The sequence below is a fragment of the Anomaloglossus baeobatrachus genome, chromosome 5 (assembly GCF_048569485.1).
Source record: "Anomaloglossus baeobatrachus isolate aAnoBae1 chromosome 5, aAnoBae1.hap1, whole genome shotgun sequence".
In the NCBI taxonomy this organism is placed as follows: domain Eukaryota; kingdom Metazoa; phylum Chordata; class Amphibia; order Anura; family Aromobatidae; genus Anomaloglossus; species Anomaloglossus baeobatrachus.
Genome location: NC_134357.1, coordinates 145,840,375 through 145,859,536, shown reverse-complemented (window position 1 = coordinate 145,859,536; position 19,162 = coordinate 145,840,375).

The window sequence follows — 19,162 nt, the reverse complement described above, 5'->3', positions numbered from 1 at the left end:
ACTTTCATGATCTTTTGTTATATAAATTGGTATATCAGTCTTTGTGATTTTACTGGTGGATGAAATAATATTTGTTTTTTACATTTAGCGGGTGAGATTCTATGTATTGCACCTTTTTCAAATTGTACTTATTTTCTATTTTTAACCTTTAGGGATTAATAATTGGACTTTCGGTTGGAATACCATGTGGTGTCGCTCTGATAATTGCACTGGCTGTAGCCGTTTTCTACTTCTACAAAAAGAAACTCAAAAAGACCCAGGTAAAATATTTTCAAGTTTTCATTGTAGAAATCAGCCCTTTTTTTTTTAAATACGGTATATATTTTTTATAGTGTTTTTTTTAATAAGAATAAAGAGATCATAACTGGGATCTGTCACCAGATACAACAATACAATACAAACTGCCTTTACATTTGAAATATGTCTCTTAGGCCTGATGAGGACAGTTGTTTTTCTTTTAAAATCCATTTGTGTGGCTTTGTGAAATGTTCCATGCCCAGTATTAAAATGCTCATTTTAATTTAAGAATTATACAGCCATTCTGATTTTGATTTTCAAAGTAAGTACATCAGCTTCATCCTGTCTAGGAGATCTATTAAAGGGGTTGAACAATAGAGATTTATTAAGCGGGCTTTACACGCTACAATATATCTAACAAGATGTTGGCGGGGTCACATCGTAAGTGACGCACATCCAGCATCGTTAGTGATATCGTAGCATGTGACAGCTATGAACGAGCAGAAATACTCACCTTCTCGTTCATCATTGACACGTCGCTCATTTTCTAAAAATCGAACGTCCTGTTGCTCATTGTTCCTGAGGCAGCACACATCGCTCCGTGTGACACCCCGGGAACGATGAACCTCAGCTTACCTGCGGCCGCCGCCAATACGGAAGAAAGGAGGTGGGCGGGATGTTTACGTCCCGCTCATCTCCGCCCCTCCGCTTCTATTGGGTGGCCGCTGTGTGACGTCGCTGTGAAGCCAAACGTCTCTCCCCTTTCAGAAAGTGGTGTTCACCGCCCACAGCGAGGTCGTTTGGAAGGTAAGTACGTGTGACGGGGGGTTACAGCATTGTACGACACCAAATTGCCCGTGCCGCACAAACGATAGGGGCAGGTGCGATCGCAAATGCGATTGCACGATAAATTGTAACGTGTAAAGCAGCCTTAAAGGGTATTATATCTATATTTAAGCCCTAAGCTCTTTTGTATTTTGCTGTATTTTAAAATTCCGTACGATTTTCCATTTCCTGATATTCCCTATGTCTGTTTTTTTATTAAGCTGATGTACTTACATTGAAAATCCAAGTCAGAATGGCTGTATAATTATCAATTCAAATGAGCATTTTAATACAAGGCATGGAACATTCCACAAAGCGATATAAATACATTTTAAAAGGAAATCAAACTGCCTTATCAGGCGTAAGATGTATTTCATAGTAAATGCAGTTTGTATTGTGAAATCTGATAAAAAGAACCTCTAACTATAATAGTAAGAATAGTAAGTATAAAATTATACTAATAATACTGAAGAATTAGTTGTATTTGTGCCTAGGTATTATAGCGCACAGGTGTACGACTCCAGTTTAGAGCTGCAAGTGTAATATAGCCATGGGCGATGTATTCGTTTTCCACACCCCGCCACGTTACATGAAAACGGGGGTCCTGGCTAGGTGTATGTGCCTTTGTCGGGGTTGTTACCTGGACCATACACTTCCGCCGACTGCATGTTGCCGTTGGAGAGGGCAGGCCAGGACCACATGGTAATGAATTGAGGGAGACCAAAGTCCAAAAATACATTTTTTACTGAACTTCAACTTGATAGAAACTATTCACATCAGATAACAGGCACAATGCTTCATGGACATCTCCCTTGCATCAAGCAGGCATGGGCACTTTTCAGTTCCATATAATGACACTTCATATTCTTGACACTGTGCTCTTATATCTCATAACAATCCACTCAACAATCCTGGGAGACTATTGCCATATGGCAATATGGCCACTGCTGCAAAGTCCATTCTTTGAGGGTCACAGAATCCTGGCTGTAACCCACCCTCAGCTCCCCATAGGGAAACTCGTGTCCCAATATGGCGACCATAACTTCCTTCTGATATACGTAATTGGGATACTCTTCACCGTATTCAACTGTTCACTAGCATCCGATACAAGTCTGTCTCTTTCAGTCTTCCTTTACATGGGCCTTCTACTTCCAATGGGTTTCTCTCTGTATAGTTTAATCGGATTCCCTGACCTGGGTTAATCTGTATCTTATATTCCCATCTATCAACTGTTCCAGTCTATCAAATATCTTGTTACGTTTCCTTGGTCCTTAGGACATATTATCTGATGTGTGGCTCTCCCTTTTCTCTGTGCAACAGCTTTTTACATGGAGGTAGACCACTAGTTAGGCTCTAGGTCCTTCTTGTCTGGATACCAGACCCTATCTTTTTTCATTTTATAATAATTGGGCCAACAGTTGTTGCCTTCTCACCAAGCTGCTTGCCTATTGTCCTGTAGCCCATCCCAGGCTTATGCAGGTCTACAATTTTGTCCCTGGTGTCCTTAGATAGCTTTTTGGCTTGGCCATGGTGGAAAGATCAGAGTGTTATTGATTGAGTGTGTGCACAGGTATTTTTATACAGGTAACAAGTTCAAACAGGTGCAATTAATACAGGCAATGAGTGCAAAGGAGGAGGACTTCTTAAAGAAAAACTAAGAGGTCTGTGAGAGCCAGAATTGTTGCTGGTTGGTAGGTGATCAAATATTTATTTCATGCAATAAAATGCAGATTAATTACTTAATAATCATATAATGTGATTTTCAGGATTTATTTTCATTCTATCAATCACAGTTGAAGTGTACCTACAATAAAAACTGCAGACCTCTCAGTTCTTTGTAAGTGAAAAACTTGCAAAATTGGCAGTGTATCAAATACTTATTTTCCCCACTGTATGTGGACCTCATACTGTGTATAGGAAGATATGTGCTCATACTGTATATAAGGGGAGATATAAGGGGCTATGTGAGAGTTCATATTGTATATAGCAGGGTTATGTGGAGGTTCAAACTGAATAAATGGAGACTGTGTGGGGCTCATACTGTATATAGCAGGCTATGTAGGGCTCATGCTATATATAGGCTGGCTATGTGGAGGCTTATGTTGTGTGTAGGGTCTCTGTGAGGGTTCATACTGTATATAGGAGGGCTATGCGGAAGCTCCAACTGAGAAAAGAGACTGTGAGTTTCATAGTGTATATACAGTTGAAACCAGAAGTTTACATCCACTATCTAAAAAGACACAGCTGCATGTTTTTCTCACTATCTGACATGAAATTAGAATAAAACTTTCCCGTTTTAGGTCAATTAGGATTGTCAAAATTATTTATATTTGCCAGAATGAGAGCGAGAGAATGTTTAATGGCATTTGTATTACTGTCTGCAAAGTCAAGAGTTTACATACACTAAGAGTACTATTCCTTTAACCCTAGAATACGTACCTGAGGCCTCGCAGGCCTGCTAGGTTACTTGTTTTCTTTTGTAGATTTCTATGGTTATGGCGTTCTAGGGTTAAACAAGATGGGACAGCCCATATGATGATGTCATGTCTTTAAAAGGTTTTGATAGGTTTATTGGCAACATCTGAGTTAATTAGAGACACACTTGTAGTTATATTTTAATGCACACCTGAGACACACCACTTCTTCGTGTAGCATCATGGGAAAGACAAAAGAAATCAGCCAAGATCCCAGGAAGAGAATTGTGGATTTGCACAAGTCTGGTTCTTCCTTGGGTGCAATTTCCAGATACCTGAAAGTGCCTTGTTCATCTGTACAAGCAATTATACGTAAGTACAAACAAGATGGGAATGTCCAGCCATCATACCGCTCAACGAACAAAAGCAAAAGACCATGTGAAGATGCAGATGGAAGGTTGTAAGATTGTGTCATTATCCACAGTGAAACAAGTACTGTATCAATATAGGCTGAAAGGAAACTCTGCCAGGAAGAAATAATTACTCCAAAAGAAACATAAAAAAACAGATTAATGTTTGCAAATGCACACAGGAACAAATTAATTAATTTTTGGAGACATGTCCTGTGGTCTGCCGAAACTAAAATTGAACTGTTTGGCCATAATGACCATTGTTGCGTTTGGAGGAAAAGGGACAAGTTTTGAAGCCTAAGAACACCATCCAAACTGTGAAAAATGAGGGTGGCAGCTTCATGTTGTGAGGTTGTTTTGCTGCAGAAAAGACTGATGCACTTCACAAAATAGATGGCATCATGAGGAAAAAAGATTATGTGGCCATACTGAAGCAACATCTCAAGACATCAGCCAGGAAATTAAAGTTTGGGCAGAAATAAGTCTTCCAAATGGACAATGACCCAAAGCATACTGCCAAACTGGTTGCAAAGTGGCTTAAGGACAACAAAGTCGATGTTTTGGAATGGCCATCACAAATCCCTGATATCAATCCTATTGAAAATTTATGGGCAAAGCTGAAAAGGCAGTTGTGAGCAAGGCAACCTACAAACATGGCTCCGTTACACTAGTTCTGTCAGGAGGAATGGGCCCAAATTCCTACCAACTATTGTGAGAAGCTTTGTGGAAGGATATCCAAAACGTTTGACCCAAGTCATACAGTTTAAGGGCAATGGTACCAAATACTAATGAAATGTATGTAAACTTTTCACTTTGCAGAAAGTAAGAAAAATGCCTTAATATATTCTCTCCCTCTCTCATTATTCTGGCATTTGGCAAATATAAATAATTTTGGTTCCTAAAGGCCGCTTTACACGCTGTGACATCGCTCAAGCGATCTCGTTGGGGTCACGGAATTTGTGACGCACATCCGGTCGCTTTAGAGATGTCTTTGCGTGTGACACCTATGAGCGATTTTGAATCGTCGCAAAAACGGTCAAAATCGCTCATCGGTGACATGCCCCCCTATTCTCGAATATCGCTGCTGCTCGGCGTACGAAGTAGTTCGTCGCTCCTGCGGCAGCACACATCGCGATATGTGTGACACCGCAGGAACGAGGAACCTCCCCTTACCTGCGGCCGGCCGCAATGAGGAAGGCAGGAGGTGGGCGGGATGTTACGTCCCGCTCATCTCCGCCCCTCCACTTCTATTGGGCGGCAGTTCGGTGACGCTGCTTTGACGTCTCTGTGATGCTGAACGAACCGCCCTCTTAGAAAGGAGGCGGTTCGCGGGTCACAGCGACGTCGCAGAGCAGGTATGTCCGTGTGATGCTGCCGTAGCAATAATGTTCGCTACGGCAGCGATCACACGATATTGCATGTACGATGGGGGTGTGTGCTTTCGCGCTCGACATCGCTAGCAATTGCTAGCGATATCGTAGCGTGTAAAGCGGCCTTAAGTAACCTAAAATGTGAAAGATTTATTCTGATTTCATGTTAGATAGTGAGAAAAACATGCAGATGTGTCTTTTAGATAGTGTATGTAAACTTCTGGTTTCAACTGTAGAAGGTTATGTAGGGTTCATACTGTATATAGGGGCTCAGTGGGGGTTCATACTCTATATAGAAGGGCTATATGGAGGCTCACACTGTATGTAGGGGGGATTGTGGGTGCTCAAACAGAATATAGGGAGGCTATGTGTGGGCGCATGCTGTATATAGGGGGCTCATACTGTATATAGGAGGTTTATGTGGAGCTCATACTGAATATATTTGGGAGATCATACTGAATATAGGGAGGTTATGTTACGGCTCATGCTGTATGTAGGGGACTAAGTGGGGCTCACACTGTATATGGGAGTCTATCTGGGGGCTCATACTGCATATATGAGGGTTAGGTGGAGGCTCATACTGTATATAGGAAGGCTATGTCAGGGCTCATACTGTATAGAGGGGCTGTGTGTAAACTAATACTGGTTGTGGGGGGGGCTGGAAAATAAGAGTGGTAAAGAGATCCAGCATCACATCCCAAGGTAGATAAAAACCTTCTTCATTGGATTCACATTAAAATGAAAAACATGTAAAAACCATCCAGTGCATAGACATCTGTCTTACACGTATTGAACCCCAACAGGTTTTTAATTATAGACCATAATTAAGAACCGGTCAGGTTCGATACGCGTAAGACGTATGTCTATGCACTGGATGGTTTTAACCAGTGCTATTTTTGCAGCGGTACGTGCCGGTACGGCGTACCGGAAAATCTGAAGAGCGCTGAGGGGCAGCACTTCTGGCTCTGTCCACATGGCCAATTTGTAAACTATACAAATTAGCCATGTGTGGAGCGGAGGCACAAGGTTAGATGCTAGCGTGTACAGGCTCCTTCCCGGCATGACATCACTACCGTCACGTGTTAGGGGCGTGGTCTAATTTCACAATGCATGAGGCGACGCCATTGCCTCCTGTATCTCGCCATTTGGGGACGCTGGTTTCTGATGCAGCGTTCTACTTCAGGACACCACACTATGGATGACATTCTTTCCTGCACAGACCAAGGTCAGTGTCTTCATAGTTGAAAATGGGAGTTCTTTAATTTACTGTGTGGGTAAGCTTCATGCTTTGTGACTGTTCTGGAATAATTTTTTGGGGGGTTCAGTGCTAATGTGGGCCATCTGTGGTGGGGGCTAGTGCTGTTGGGATCAGGGGGTTGGTTCTCTGCTGGGGATAGTGTTCGTTGCTGGGATCAGGGAGGGGGTCGGTTCCCTGCTGGGGATGGTGGTCAGTGCTGGGATTGGGGAGGCAGTTCTCTGCTGGGGATGGTGGTAAGTGTTGGGATCGGGGGGCGGTTCTCTGCTGGGGATGGTGGTCAGTGCTGGGATTAGGGTGTTGGTTCTCTGCTGGGGATGGTGGTCAGTGCTGGGATCGGGGGGGGTCGGTTCTCTGTTGGGGATGGTGGTCAGTGCTGGGATTCAGGGGGGGGGTCGGTTCTCTGCTGGGGATGGTGGTCAGTGCTGGGATCAGGGGATCGGTTCTCTGCTGGGGATGGTGGTCAGTGCTGGGATTCAGGGGGGGTTCTCTGCTGGGGATGGTGGTCAGAGCTGGGATTCAGGAAGGGGGGTCAGTCCTCTGCCGCCCAGTGCCTCAACAGGTAAACTGTGCACAGGATCTCCCAGCAGCACAACAGCACCCCGTCCCCGCCCCTCAATCTCAGCCGCCGTCCGACAGTTTCCGCTCCTCAATCTCGCCGTCGGCGCCTGACAGCACCCCCCTACCCCCACGCTCTTCGCCTCAGAGATGCATACCGGCAAATATTTTTGTGCAAAAAAAGCGCTGATTTTAACATATTTTTAATGTGAATCCACATCTTTATATATTTTGGGATGTGATTCTGGATCTCTTTACCACTCTACCACTATTTTCCTGCTGCTGTTGGGCATGGAGCCACACACACAGGAGTCATTTGAAAAGTGTAAGCTGAAAAAAAAAAACATTTTTCTTCTCCTTCTTGTATATAGGGGGGTATATGTGGGCTCATAAAGTATATAGAGGATGTCAGCATACTTAATTATGTTCATTAAGTGATACAATTGACATTAATATAAACAAATATAATTAATATGTTAATATTAATATTGCGCAAAATTAATTTCAGCCTATTGGTTGAGCCCTCCACACCAGTCACAGTCTCTAATGTTGCCACCCTGGAAAATTAAGTGTCCACCCCTGCTCTAGAGTATGAAATGGGCTATGACAAGGGAAAATAAATTTGCCAAGAATAGCTTCTATCTGAATCAAATTTCCCAGGAAAATCTGCATGAAGTAGTGAATTTGAATTTTGCCTGATCCTCTCATCTCTACACTGTATAAAGATTAATAATCAGCTCATAATTTCCTTTTTTATTAGTTACAGATAGAAGCAAGAGAATGCAATGATCCTGAATCATGTTATGAAACGAGGATTAATATGTCTAGAGCGCCAAGTAATTATTATGATGACGTTGATATTTCTCGAAGAAATGAGCCTGTGTACGATAATGTGCTTCCATCATATAACTCTGTATATGAGACAACTTTACGGGAAAAATAGGTAGTACTGCATTTAAATTTTGTCTATCTGTGAATGCTACAGCCAGGACTACATATTAGACAGCTGTTAACTAAGGCCCTATTCACACTGCATTTCCTCTATAAACAGGATTCAGATGAATCCCTGAATTCATAGAATACAATGACCGTAACAGAGAACTCTGGCTGTGTTTTTTTGTTTGAATGTGTTCTTTTTAGAGAGGCACAGAAAATTCGTCTGCTACGTTTCTGTACCCGTCTGAACAATTGGACACGTTCAGAGAAAAAGCATTGGAACTCTGTTTGTGTCATCGTAATCCATGGTCCCGGCGGTGATTTGTCTGATGTTCAGTATTGACCAAAGGTTTGGACACACCTTCTCATCTCTAGAACAACTATTAAGAGGAGACTTTGTGCAGCAGGCTTTCATGGTAAAATAGCTGCTAGGAAACCACTGCTAAGGACAGTCAACAAGCAGATGAGACTTGTTTGGGCTAAAGAACACAAGGAATGGACATTAGACCAGTGGAAATCTGTGCTTTGATCTGATGAGTCCAAATTTGAGATCTTTGGATCCAACCACCGTGTCTTTGTAGAAAAGGTGAACGGATGGACTCTACATGCCTGGTTCCCACTGTGAAGCATGGAGGAGGAGGTGCGACGGTGTGCTGGTGCTTTGCTGGTGACACTGTTGGGGATTTATTCAAAATTGAAGGCATACTAAACCAGCATGGCTACCACAATATCTTGCAGTGGCATGCTATTCCATCCGGTTTGCGTTTAGTTGGACCATCATTTATTTTTCAACAGGACAATGACCCCAAACACACCTCCAGGCTGTGTAAGGGCTATTTGACTAAGAAGGAGAGTGATGGGGTGCTACACCAGATGACCTGGCCTCCACAGTCACCAGACCTGAACCCAATCGAGATGGTTTGGGGTGAGCTAGACCGCAGAGTAAAGGCAAAAGGGCCAACAAGTGCTAAGCATCTCTGGGAACTCCTTCAAGACTGTTGGAAACCCATTTCCGGTGACTACCTCTTAAAGCTCATCAAGAGAATGGCAAGCAAAGAAAATGTGCAAAGCAGTAATCAAAGCAAAAGGTGGCTACTTTGAAGAACCTAGAATATAAGACATATTTTCAGTTGTTTCACAGTTTTTTAAGTATTTCATTCCACATGTTTTCATTCATAGTTTTGATGTCTTCAATGTGAATCTACAATTTTTAGAGTCATTAAAATAAACTCTTTGAAAGAGAAGGTGTGTTCAAACTTTTGGTCTGTACTGTATATATAGACAGAAACCCAAGTCTGACGGCAGAAATGCAATGTGAATAGGGCCTAAAACTTTCTGTTCCTACACCTCATACACATGTATACTTGAATTGACTGAAGATGCATTTTAATTTTGACAAGGAGAGGGCACTGTCAATGGTAGAGTGCTCTGACAAAAAAATGTCTGGGCAGCACTTACTAAGACCATAGCGTAAATGTGCAGATCCACAGAAACAGCAGGACAGCGCAAGCATGAAGATACTGTATGTGGAAGCTTTGAGTGGTACAAGACTGAGGCTAAAAGCCACAAAATCGCCTTAATGTGTTAACCTAGCCTTATAGCAAAAATGTTCCCAGCAATTTTACTACCTCTCACACTTCCCATCCCATTTGTGAAAAAAGGACATTAATTTCCTTAGCTCGGGTAGCTGGGATTAATGAGTTTACAACAAAAATGGACATATTACCTTAGCAGCTTGTTTACCTGCACAAGGGTAAGGGTATGTTCACACGCGGCATCTTTTTTTTTTACCACAAAGATGCAGCGTTCTTGTCCCAAACAACGCACAAAAAACGCAATCTGTTTCTGACGTGTTTTTGACACGTTTTACCGCGTTTTGCCCAATGCATTTTTTAAATCAAATCTATTGACTGAAAGGGCTCAAAAACGCTGGAAAAACGCTAAAAGAATTGACATGCTGCATCTCCAAAAACGCAGACAAGATGCAGCCAAAAAAGATGCCCAGTGTGGACAGCAAAATCAAAATCTTTGCTGGGAGAAAAAAATTCATGCATTTTGGTGCATCTTTGTGAAATCAAAAACACACCAAAAGTTGCCCTCAATGAACTTAGCCTGAAGCCGACACAGGACATTTCAGAACAGGCATTATGTTTCTGCTAGTGATGAGTGAGCACTACCATGCTCAGGTGCTCTGTACTCTTTAATAGCAGTTGGATGCTCGAATGGGCGCAACTCGAGCACACGAGTATAATGTGGAGATCAAGCATTTTTCCAGGAAATCTTCCGAAAAATGCTCAAGTTCCCATTGACTTCCATTCTACTCAGGTGCTCAAGTCACACCCATCCGAGTGTCCAATTATTCTTAACGAGTACCAAGCATTCGAGCATAGTAGTGCTCACTCATCACTAGTTTTTGCATTCCCTCCCTATTCAGTCTGTCAATGGCTTCCTGAAAGATTACATTTCTGTATTTTCTGGAAAAGAAGAACTAGAGCAAGACTGATGCCAGGCTGGTCAGAGTTGTGTAGCCTTCAATACTGGTGCAGGTGGAAGAAAAGCACTTCTCTACACTACCCTAAACCACTGAGATGTAGCAAATAATCTATTCACTGTTAACATACTAACTGGCCTTGACCAGTAAGATATTGCTATTAAACGCTTCAGTGGCTTAGATCACTAGAGATAATACATCACCCTAGGCCACCAGTAATGCTAAAATTAACCACTTTACTGTCCTAGATCACCAACGATGTTACTATCAACTCTTACACTTCCATTAACCAAAATAATTGGACTGAAGCCACCACCAAGCCACAGTCCTCTGTGATTTTGTGTCTGCCTAGACATATGGACACTACTGGAACCCTGGCTATATTGTGCAAAAAGTGACTCCATCTGCTCTATTATTGTGAATGACTCCATAGGTGGTTCCATCCATGTTTCGTTTTTCAGATCTTCAGTTAGAAACTCTGAATGAGAGACAAATGTGAGGCCTGATCGTGACATGAGCCCGGCCTCACTCTGAAGGATCTAGCGGGTCTGACAATTGTTTCAAATGTGGTCTGTGTAATTCTTTATTTCTCTGTCGAGGTAATAAGAGTATAAAGCAAGAACTGCTAAAAAATAAATTAGTGGTTTCTTCTTCCTTGGACCATACACAAGCTTTTTTCTAGTTTTTCCACTATTTTTGTATTGTGCACATATAGAGCAACACACATGAGCATATTTTCTCATATATTAAACCAGCTATAAATTATTTTAGTTATTTAATACTTATTTATAACAGGTTTTACCAAATTCAGCAGCCTGAAGAAATTGTGACTGATAACCACTGCCCAGAACCATTGTGTCTCAAGATAACTCTATCCTTTATATTGTGTAGCATATATATATTTCATATTTTATAAATTATAGTGGACACATAGAAATAATTTAATGCAGAGAAATAAGTATCTTGAGTCCTGACTGATTTTGTACCATAATGCTTAGATTTGTAATGGTTAATAAGTAAATGGAAAATATGTGCCGTACTTTTTTAAAAAAGAAAATGGTAAAATTAAAGATAAAAGTATGTGAAATCTTCTTTTTTGTTATTAAATAAAGTAATGTATCATCCAAATTAAAAAAATGTTTGTCCTCTTCCTCATTTTTTAATTTTGTGCTTTAATCTTATTATAAGTATTAAATATGTAATCAAACTTTATTGTTTACTGTAAAATATATAGTGGTTGGGTTTTATATGTATTTGATTTCTGAGGCGGAAAGAACTGAAACTGGGGAATTACAACTTGGCCAATTATGGCTGAGATTACTTTACAACATGTATAAGATTATAAAAACATTAGAATATAAACAGACATTAGCCACATTCCTTTTATTTGGCAATACATCCACCATCCAGGGCTGCTTCCTGAGGTATAAATTAAAATGGCACACTCCGCACCCTAAAAATGAAAATAATGCATGGGCTACATTTATGTGTTTGCATGTATGTGTATATATGTGCGATACAATTGAAGTGGAGATTTTCAGGTTTAATTAAAAGGGTTGAACAAAAATATCCTGTGAAATGTTTAGGAATTGCAACCATTTCTCTACAAAGCCTCCTCATTTTTGAGACTCAAAAAGTAATTGGACAAATTAACTTTACCATAAATAAAATTTACCATAAATAAAATCATTTTTACTACTTTGTAGAGAATCTTTTGCAGACTATGACTGTCTGGAATCCATGGACATCACCAAACGCTGGGTTTCCTCTTTTGTGATGCTCTGGCAAGCCATTGCTGCAATTGACTTCAGTTGTTGGTTGTTTGTAGGTCTTTCTGTTAAATTTTGTCTTAAGCATGTGAAATTTATGGTCGATGGGATTAAGATCTGGTGATTAACTCGACCATTGCAGAATATTACACTTCTTTGACTTAAGGTACCGTCACACTAAGCGACGCTCCAGCGATCCCACCAGAAACCTGTCCTAGCAGGGATCGCTGGAGCGTCGCTACACGGGTTGCTGGTGAGCTGTCACACAGGCAGATCTCACCAGTAACCAGTGACCGGCCCCCCAGCCAGCAGTGACGCGTGGAAGCGATGCTGCGCTTGGTAACTAAGGTAAATATCGGGTAACCAACCCGATTTTCACCTTGGTTACCAGCGCACACCGCTTAACGCTGGCTCCCTGCACCCCTAGTCAGAGTACACATCGGAATAATTACCCGATGTGTAGTATGGCTATGTGTGCAGGGAGCAGGGAGCCGGCACTGACAGCGTGAGAGCAGCAGACACTGGTAACGAAGGTAAATATCGGGTAACTAAGGGAAGGGCTTCTTGGTTACCCGATATTTACATTGGTTACCAGTGTCTGCAGAAGTCTGCTCCCTGCTCACTGCACATTCAGTTGTTGCTCTCTCGCTGTCACACACAGCGATGTGTGCTTCACAGCGGGAGAGCAACAACTAAAAAATGGTCCAGGACATTCAGTAACAACCGGCGACCTCACAGCAGGGGCCAGGTTGTTGCTGGATGTCACACACAGCAACATCACTAGCAACATCGCTGCTACGTCACAAAAGTCGTGCCTTAGCAGCGATGTTGCTAGCGATGTTGCTTAGTGTGACGCTACCTTTAAAGTCTCCTGGGTTGCTTTTGCATTCTGTTTTGGGTCATTGTCCATCTATACCGTGAAGCGCTATCCAATCAATTTTGCTGCATTTGGTTGAATCTGAGTAGAAAGTATCGCCCTGTACACTTCAGAATTCATCCAGCTCCTTCTCCTTCTGTATTCAGTCACCTCATCAATAAACACTAGTGACCCAGGGTCATTGGAAGCCATGCATGCTCGGCAAACACCATCAATTTACCAAACTGTTGATTTGGTCACGCCTAACCTTTCTGCTATCCCTGTGATGGTTTTCTTCTTTATTTCAACCTAGTGATGGTCCGTTTCACTTCCATTGAGAACACATTTGACAGCATGTTGTGTGTTTACAGTAACAACCTCCAAATGAAAATGCCACACTTGGAATCTGATCCAGACCTTTTCCACACTTATTTGATGATGAATTAATGAGGGATTAGCTACATATTAAAGAGCTGTAATTCCTAAACTGTTACTCCGATTAGGAAGTGAATAACCTCAAATTAAAGCTAAGAGTTTTCACTGTAAGCCCATGTTAATTATATAGGTCTGCAAGGGTAAAGTTGTTATGCCTTATATATCTATATTTTAAATGTATTTTGGTATACAGCTTAATTGCCAAAACTTGAGTCATTGTCCAAAAATTCCTAGACCTAGTAAAAAATTTGGTGTGCCCTCTAAATAACTGAACACACAACCATTAATGTGCAAACCTCTGGCAACAAGTGTGGGTACAGCCCTAAGTGAAAATGACCAAATACTGTCCAATTAACCATTTTCCCTCCCCGGTGTCATGTGACTCATTATTGTTACAAGGTCTCAGAGGTGAATGATGAGCAGGTGTGGTAAATTTGGTGTACCGTTCAGGAACCAGAATATAATAGCTCTTTTAAGAGCTGATGTGACGCCCCTGATCTTATCAGGGTGTCACAGGGAACTACACTCCTTTTTCTTATGGTGCAGAACTCACCCTCCATGGTTCTGGGATCTTAACCATTGGTATTGCTTCCATCAGCATTCAACTCATAGTTACACCTCACACCACACCCTGTCAGGCACACCAGTGGGTGGTATATCTGGAAAAGGGCCACCCGCCTAGGGGTCAGGCAGACTAGTGGGAGGGACATAGTCAGTTTTAGAGTAGCCCTCAGAGAGTGAGGAGCTGAGGGAGTTGTAGCTCCCTGGGAGACTTTGGTTAGGTCGCAGATGGTGGTCTGGGACCCGGTCAAAGGGTATTGGAGAGGTGTGCCCAGATTTAGTTTTAGAGAATGGTCGGCCCCAGAGCACCAGAAAATCTAGTAACCGGACCGGTACCGAGTACGGCAGGGTACTGGAACCTAGATCAGGGAGTAGCTTCATGCAAACTGATAATTAACCTGTGGAGGATAGTCTCTTTATGAACTTTCCCCAAGAGCTCAGAGATCGAAGGCACCAACACAACGAGTGGTATAGGGCTTTCCAGCTTATGCGGCCCACTGAAATCCCAAGTGTCAGCCATCGAGAGCACAGCTCTCCTATTTAACCATAGGGAGCTGGACCCCGACAGCTTCAGGCCGAAGGGTCACTCAGAAACATTTAAACACTAGTGCATGGAGACAGGCTCCAGACCGCCAGCAATGCGAATGTGGACGGATTCCTGGACGAGCTCCCCAGAGTGGAAGAGGCACCCAGAGACTTGGTTTACTCCTGTGTCAGAGTCTGCTTAATGGTCGCGCCAACATCCACACGGTCTGCTGCTCTCCCCTGAGTCTATTCACCTGGCCTGCACCACGCTTCCCTACACCTCCACTGTCCAGAGTCCCAGGGCCTCCCCTACCCGTGGAGGGAACGTCATCTAGCTGCCCCACTCCATCTCCCCCGGGTACTGCCATCGGCAGCAGCGGTACTCCAATTACCAGGAACCACGGGTGGCGTCACGAACTCTAATCCCCTGTAAATAACCCCCTTTAATTTTCGAGTGGCCGCAAGCCCCCGGGTCCGGAGACCCCTCAAGCCACAGCAACCCCAGATCTGAGCAGTCCGACTGATGCAGGGGCGGTACACTGATAGCACTGAACAAAGTCATAGCAGGGAAGGAATAGATTGTGGATTAGGCAGGGAATCAGGACCTTTTTTCACAAAAGTTAGGGTTTCACAGCCTGACTTGTGCCGTCCATCCACATCAGCCACAGTCATACGTTGCTAGTGGCCTTTGCAAATACAAAGTAGGACTCTACCATTTTGTGCTGTCTGATACACTAAACACACAGTTCCTGTTTCCACAATATTTAGGGTTTAAGAGCCTGACTTTTGCCGTCCGTCCACAGCAAGCCACATTCATACTTTGCTAGTGGCCTTTGCAAATAATTACAAAGCAGGACCCTAGCATTCAGTGCTGCCTGATACAGAAAAGCATCATTCCTGTTTCCACAATAGTTAGGGTTTCACAGCCTGACTTGTTCCGTCTGTCCACAGCAAGCCACAGTCATACGTTGCTAGTGGTCTTTGCAAATACAAAGCAGTCCTCTACTGTAAGTCTATGTGCGCACGTTGCGTAATTACATGCAGTTACGCTGCGCTTTGTAGTGCAGTGTAACTGCATGCGTCCTGCGTCCCCTGCATAATCTATGAAGATTATGCAGGAGCCGTGTGCACGTGGCGTCTTAGAGCGCAGCGCTTCAGCTGCTGCCCGAAGCACGCGTTCTAAGAAGTGACATGTCACTTCTTCCGTGCGCTCTGCCTACAGGTCCCGCTCTGTCTATGGCAGGAGCTGCAGGCAGAGCGCATGGAATCGGCTTTTTTTTTTTTCGCTACGGACATTTTCTGCAGCGATTTGAACCGCACGTGTACTCTTCAGATTGCTGCAGAAATTTCTGCAGTGACTGTACGCAACGTGCGCACATAGCCTAACACCCCGTGGTCGAGGGGGTTTTCACCTGACATGACGCTGGGCCGGGGGTTCAGAACCTCTGCGTCATCACGGGCTGGCCTGGCCCGGTTTCGTAACCCTGAGACATACAGGAGGGAGGGAAGGTGGTAGATGGCAGGATGGATGGAGGATGGGGGTGGTAGTGATGTTTAGGAAAGTCTTTTATGATCGTGACACCACCTGTGGTCCACTGCCAGGGATGGGCCGCCGCTGCGGATGCTGCTCTCCGGGGCTGATGGTGAGGGTCGCAGCTGGGATAGTGTCGCTCCCCACAGGCGGAGCGGGATTACCCCGGAGAGTATGATGGAGGACGACGGGGATAGTGGTAGTCCCTGTAAGCGCCGCAGTGCTGGGCAACGGCGTCGGTAAGGGAGAGGCAGTGACAGGGGCTGCAGTTCCAGGTCTTTTACTCACAGGAAGTTCAGGCGCTGCCCCATAGTACCGGTCTCTGCCACGATGGGCTCCAGCCGTTCCCGAATCCGTGGAAGGTCAGATCCAGTGTGTCAGCCTATGGGCCCTTTCTCCTTTGATGCGCTAAGTATCGGATCCCCGTGGCGTGAAGTACTTGGGGATCCTGGTGTCAGTAAAGTGTCCCATTCTGTATGCTGATAGCGTATTTCCGATGTGTGGCTGGTCAAGTACCTCAGGCGGGAAAGGTCCGGTGACTTTTCTAGTCCTTCCCGCGACCCTTGCAGTATGCCTGCCCTAGGGTTCTGTATCCCAACAGTGACGGTCCTGTGGAAGCAGCTGCCTGCTTCTCTCCAGCGAACATGTTGAACGCCTTGGCCCACAGAGCTACTCGCGGCACGTCCGTTCTGCTCTATATGTGAAGCTGTTCTCTCCTTTTGCTATAGTTGTGTTGTGTGTTCCAAGCTCTTGCCCCCAGCCGCTGCCACCGGCTGGTTCACTACTCTCACTAGGTCAACCTGCTCTTTCCACTGTGTGTTCCTGACCCTGCCTGGTGGTTGCTTCTCCCTGACCCTGAGTCCCAGGTCCAGTAGATCGGGGAGCCCCTCATGCGGTGGTGTACTGTAAAACCCAACCGCTGTAGTGACCCCCTTCTGTGACCCGACCCTGGCCCAGTCAACATTGGGGAGGGCAACCCACTTAGACTGTATATATGTGTGAGTGGAAACCGGTACCGACCTTCCATGGACCCAGGATAAGTACTACACCCTAATGGAGGTGCAGTACCCTGTGGTGCCTGAAGCCTCAGGGGCGCCACACTACCCTTTTATTCTTCCTGAATAAACACTAAATACACCGTTACTTTTTCTAAAATATTTAGGGTTTCACTCTCTGAGGTGAAAAAAGTCCTAAAGAATTTTTGTTCAGTTCCACTACAAACTCCTTAAAAGAGGCCAAATCCCTAGTCCGAAGAATAAAAATAAAATCAATGAACCTCCTCAATATGCTATTTGAGGAGCCAATTTTGACAGTGGTTCTTGGAAGACCTGAGGGTCCTCTCACCAGCCCAGAAATAAATTTGCATACCATGGCCACAGACAGGGGCAACCACTGAGAGCAAAGGGTGTTATGATCCGGAACCATGGAAGACCACCACAAATCATTGGTAAAAGGTGACAAGAGCATTGGCAACTAATCTGGCCGCCATCACCTTACTAATCATCAACACTAGAAATAGCCGAGGGGTGAACTAACATACTGTGCACCGCAAACCTAGCCGGAGAACTAGCTATCCTAAAGGAAGGAAAGATGAATAACTCTCTGCCTCATAAAATAGATAAAGAATAGCAAGCCCCCCACATTCAAAGACTGCGGTGATATAGAAAAACACAATACACAGATAGATGATAGGATTAGCAAAAGATGAGGCCCCCACTGACTAAAATAGGAAAGGACAGGAAAGGGGCTGATGGTGGCCAGAGAAAACCCCTGCAAAATTCCAACTTCCTGATAGGACAAAAAGGCCCTCAGATCGCACGATCTGCACTCTGTCCTGTACCAGGCGCTCTTGTCATACCAATGAACAGAAAACAAGAATCATTACAAATTCAAATAGCCACAAACCCATGGACTTAAAGGAGCTATACTCCAAACATAACTGCAGGGAGTTTCCCAGCTAAGCAACTAAGAGTGAAAATCCCTGAATGCAAATAAACTGAAAACAACCACAGTAAATGACAAACTCAGATAAGAGTAAAAGAACCAAACAACAAATAAAGAGCAAAGCACTTATCTGGGGTAGATGTGGTGTGGAGCAGAATGAAGCAGGCTGTGAACAAAGAACAACTGACATCCGGCATAGCCTGCTATTAGACCAGGATTTAAATAACCAGAGAGTTAGCAATGGAAATGCCCATTGCTCAACACACCTGGTCTATGTCCAAACCATTCCTGGCCACAAGAGGGAGCCTCCCAGCAGCCAAAGCATAACTGACATTCACAACAGTACCCCCCTTCTTGAGGAGGGGTCAGCGAACCCTCACCAACGCCACCGGGTCGCTCGGGATGAGCATGATGGAAGGCGTGAACCAACCTGTCCGCATGAATGTCAGAAGCCACAACCCAAGAGTTATCCTCCTGCCCATAACCCTTCCATTTCAGAAGGTACTGAAGCTGACGCCTACTGCGACGGGAATCCAGAATTTTTTCAACCTCATACTCCAGATCCCCATGTACCAAAACAGGGTCAGGAGGTGCTGCTGCAGGAACTGTTGGCTCCACATGTTTCTTCAACAAGGACTTATGGAAGACATTGTGAATCTTAAATGACACAGGCAGAGTCAAACGGAAAGATACAGGGTTGATAATCTCCGAAATCTTATAAGGTCCAATAAATCTGGGCTTAAATTTAGGAGATGGAACTATCATAGGAATATTTTTAGAGGACAACCACACCATGTCCCCCATTTTAAACCGGGGACCAATAGTCCGACGCCGGTTGGCAAACTTTTGGGCAGTTTCTTGGGACTGAAACAATTTATCCACTACCTGCCCCCAAATCTGCTGCATTCTGTTTACCACCGAATCCATCCCTGGACAGTTAGACGCCTCAAGCTGCCCTGAGAGGAACCTGGGGTGATACCCAAAATTGCAGAAAAAGGGGGACACCAATGTGGTAGAGCTAGCTCTATTGTTAAGGGCAAATTCA